Genomic DNA, 5296 nt, shown 5'->3' with positions numbered 1-5296 from the left:
AGCATAGCAGTTGACACCAGAACTGTTTTCAAATTGAAAACCAACAACATCTTCAACAGAATCCTTTTTGTTTCTGCTGTGACCCTGCTACAGCACAGGCATTGTCCCCAGCAGTAATTCTGCAATGCCGGTAAGAATAGCTGTGGTGCCTACTGGACTCACTCACCCCCGCGGCGCCCCACGCCGTTATGTGCTGGGCGGCAACTTGCTAGACATCACTTTAGTGCCATCTAGATTTCAGCCCGTTCTGCTGCCTTGGAACTATTCGCACAACAGACCGCTACTGACAAGAATATTTCATTATTGGTGCTGTCAATTTCAATAAATCTATTGGATAATTCAAAAGAAATTGCCACGGTCTCTTCGTTGTTTAAATGTTTTTACTGTTTTTGTTTTGTTGTATATATTTATATGTTATTAAAGTTTTATATTCCTACTACTTTGTTGGAGTGCTATATATTTTTAATGTGAGACATAATTGTAAAAACTTTGATGTACAAAGAGTCATTCCTGGAATCTTCCGCTTCAGGCTCGATCCCCTCCCCAATCACAATACAGGATAGTTTTCAGATAGTAGGAACACGTGTGGTGTGACGGATCTCATCGGGTGTGGGCCTTGATCTACTATAACTCCTTTGAAGAGGGGTGATTCTTTACAGCTGAGGCCATAAACTACATCTGCAGGGCTAGCTGATAGCCTGGACAATCGGACACAGAGGAAGAGGAGTGTCAGAGGGTGCGGTAGTGAATAGGGCGAAAGGGAGGTGTCGGGCGGGCACAGAGTGTGATTCTCAGGGAAGAGCAGCGCAGATGGGGGGAGGGTTATTGCCCATGCATAAGACAGAGAGCGGGGGTGACCAGTGCCTGGGGAAGATGCTTGCGAGGGTGAGGAGCCATGCTACGAATCGACAGCGTGCAGAGAGTGGGTCTGGTCAAGACATCTAAAATGGCTGCCGTGCACGACAAAAGTGTGGCATTTCAAAAAAGGCAAGATGGCGCAGACAATGTTTTTCAACACTTCGTCATTTCCTTCGAATCGAACGTTAACAGACGTTGGGGCATATTACCAAAGTTAAGCGATATTTATCGCTAACGATGCTTACCAACGAATTTTTTACCGCTAAGCATCGTCAGAAATTATCAAAGATAAACCTTGCTATTATCAAGGTTTATCACAAATGCGATAATAAACGGCCGCAATGCATGAATATCGCTAAAAACTCCGCGATATTCATACATTACCGAGCTAATGCTCTTAGCCATGTTATCCACCTCCCATTGGATAACATGGCTAAGAACTGCTTAGGGCAGGTGTTGCTTTTTGGAGATATTCGCGCTTAGCGCGAATATCTCCAAAAGTTGGTAATAGGAGATAGATATCTTGCATGTTGTAATGCAAGTTATTGTGGTATATGGAACTCATACCATAATCTCTCAGGAAAGCAGAAACTGATCCTTTTGGGACCGCCTAAAAAGGCCTAGGGGGTGAGGAGTACTCTACTTTGCCCCCTTTTCACGTTCCGAACTATTTTATTTTACTCTCTTCTGTAATTACACAAAATAGCACCCATAAGATGCATCGGAGACACACAGTGAGAGAAAGGAGGCCGGAGATGAAGAAGAGATGTCAAATACACATTGGAGATAATATAGTGGCAGAAGGGAAGTAAATATGAGTAAACTTACCATGTAACATAAAAATGTTGCACTCTATACTATAAGTCTCATTTTATACTACAATCACTTCGCTACAACCTCATAAATTAAAAATAAAAATGAATAATGTCTCAAACAATTTTTGATTTCTAAATATAAATTTATTCTTCAGAATTTTCTAAATTTGAAAGAACTAGTAACATGTCCTCATCAGCAATGTCCTCATGAAAAGTCTGCAATAATGATTCTTGTAACTCTATCGTCTCCAAACACTCGATAAATTCGCCATCAAGAGATTGATCAAAAAAATCATTCAAGTCATCTCCTCCTTGTGACAATATTTCATTATTGGTGCTGTCAATTTCAATCAATGTAGTGGAATCATTCAAGTCATCTCCTCGTGACAATATTTCATTATTGGTGCTCTCAATTTCAATCAATGTAGTGGAATCATTCAAGTCATCTCCTCCTTGTGACAATATTTCATTATTGGTGCTGTCCATTTCAATCAATCTAATGGAATCATACAAGTCATCTCCTCCTTGTGACAATATTTCATTATTGCTGCTCTCAATTTCAATCAACGTAGTGGAATCATTCAAGTCATCTCCTTGTGACAATATTTCATTCTTGGTGCTGTCCATTTCAATCAATCTAATGGAATCATACAAGTCATGTCCTCCTTGTGACAATGTTTCATTATTGGTGCTCTCAATTTCAATCAATGTAGTGGACAATTCAAAAGAAATTGCCACGGTCTCTTCATTGTGAGCCATTTTATTTTGAAATTGCTTGCTGTAAATTGCAGAAAAAAATAATCACTTTCATTTATCGTTTTTAGTAATACATAATATAAAACTAACTTTATCAAGTATTTAGTATAACAGAAGGACTGCAAATAAATAACAGAAAACATTTTTCAAATTATCTTCAAGTGTACAACATAGTTCCCCTTACAAATTAACAACTCACCTTTTCAAAAGTAGGAAAAGTGTTAGTACTGTGTAAATCAAACACCAGAAATTCACCACCAAAAATTCCTCACAAATGTACCTCAGACAGTAGTATCACAAAATGGCTGTGGTTTCCTCTCATTTGACATATATACATAACCAATTAACTTTCATCACACACAAATACAAAACCAAAGTAACATTTTAATTGGTTCTAAATTTCAACACTTTCAAATGTGTTTTCCCCATGCAATTTTCCATAGGACATTTACATACGTCTACAGCCTGAATGGCTGAACGGAATTACACCAAACTTGGCAAAATGGTACATCAAACCTAAGAGGTCAGGAAGGATCTACTATGCCCCCTTATGGTCATTTCCCCCTTCGCTTTGGCCTCCTCTTGTCTCTCAATCCTACCGAGAGACAAGATGGCGGCCGCTACGGACTGTTTGGAATGTTGACAGACGCCGGAGAACCAATCAGCTTCGCAAAGCTCCGTAACGCGAAAAGTACGCGAAGCGGAGCGCTGTTACAGATATATATCTTTTTTTGAACGTTAATTTCTCAAAATCCACTGGAGCACATATATTGAGACCTAGCAAAGGCACATCGGGCTACCAGTCCCTAATATTTTACCAAGTTTCGTGCAAATCCATTCAGCCGTTCGATTATTATTATTATTTTTTTTTTTTTTGCCCCGCGGGGCCCTTTTAAAACCTCCACATCAAACCTAGGGGGTCAGCGAGGATCTACTATTCCCCCTTATGGTCATTTGCCCCTTCGCTTTCGCCTCCTCTTGTCTCTCGATCCTACCGAGAGACAAGATGGCGGCCGCTACGGACTATTTGGAATGTTGACAGACGCCGGAGAACCAATCAGCTTCGCTTCACAAAGCTCCGTTGCGCGAAAAGTCCGCGTCCTGGGCCGCTGCCCAGTCCGCTGTTACAGATATATATCTTTTTTTAAACGTTAATTTCTCAAAATCCACTGCAGCACATATATTGAGACCTACAAAAGGCACATCAGGCTACCAGTCCCTACAATTTTGCCAAGTTTCGTGCAAATCCATTCAGCCGTTCGGGCTAAAAGTGAGGCCAACCGCCCTATGGAAATTAACATGGGAAAAACGCGTTTTGGGACCCCCCTTTTTTCTCGGCCCCCCCTTGATGAACCCCCCCAAAATTTTCAGGGGCTGCTCAAAAACAAAATGTGCCATTTTCCTGAAAATTTCAGCCAATTCCGTCGACAAACGCCAAAGTTATTAGACATAGAATTTTCAAAAAACCCATAGAGAAAAAATCCTAACTATATATACCTACTGGCGACCGCCAGTAGGTAATATATAAATATATATATATAAATATATATATAAATATATATCTAAATATATATATATTCACTGAAAAAACCATAGGTTATAGACCATATATAGTTAGGAATTAGCATTTAGAAAACCTTATTTTACTCACACAAAACCATTGAAATTCCATATATAGTTAGTTGCACTAACTATATATCGCGCACCCGCAATCCACTGCTGATGATGTCACATATTACATCATTCATGACATGGTCAGTGACATCACTGATGACATCACTGATGACATCTCAAATGACATCACTGATGACATCACTGATGACATCTCAAATGACATCACTGATGACATCATGACACACCAATACCAGTTACTACATACGCACTCACTGATTCCTACGTCTACACACACATTCACTCATTCACCCATACAATCACTCATACATACAGTCACTCATTATTACAACACTATCATATGCACTCATACACCTATGCAGACAGTCACACACTGCCACTCATCCATGGAGTTACTCACACACCAAGTCAGTCCTGTAAAGAATCAATCACACTTCCATTTCTTCATCTATACAGTTAAACACAGAACACCATACTTCAGTGACATCACTGATGACATCACTAATGACATCTGAAATGACATCACTGATGACATCTCAAATGACATCACTGATGACATCATGACACACCAATACCAGTTACTACATACGCACTCACTGATTCGTACGTCTACACACACATTCACTCATTCACCCATACAATTACTCATACATACAGTCAGTTATTATTAGAACACTATCATATGCACTCATACACCTAGTCAGTCCTGTGAAGAATCAATCACACTTCGATTTCCTCATCTATAGTTAAACACAGAACACCATACTTTTCACACATATACTAACACATACTTACTCTCTTATACAATCACTGATACAAGTACACATTGATATGCACAGAGTCACACACCTCCCAGCCAGCCACACACACACTCAGTCTTCCATACATCCACTCATTCTTCAATATGTAAAACGTATTTAAACTTTACAAAAACACACAGACACTAGATGATGTCATCAGTGATGTCATTTGAGATGTCATCAGTGATGTCATCAGTGATGTCACTGACCATGTCATGAATGATGTAATATGTGACATCATCAGCAGTGGATTGCGGGTGCGCGATATATAGTTAGTGCAACTAACTATATATGGAATTTCAATGGTTTTGTGTGAGTAAAATAAGGTTTTCTAAATGCTAATTCCTAACTATATATGGTCTATAACCTATGGTTTTTTCAGTGAATTTTCAAGGTTTTGTAAATGCTAATTCCTAACTATATATGGTCTATAAC

The sequence above is a fragment of the Lissotriton helveticus genome (genome assembly GCF_964261635.1).
Source record: "Lissotriton helveticus chromosome 1_1 unlocalized genomic scaffold, aLisHel1.1 SUPER_1_unloc_4, whole genome shotgun sequence".
Taxonomy (NCBI): Eukaryota; Metazoa; Chordata; class Amphibia; order Caudata; family Salamandridae; genus Lissotriton; species Lissotriton helveticus.
The sequence above is the reverse complement of the archived record's forward strand: the minus strand, read 5'-3'. Positions refer to the sequence as shown.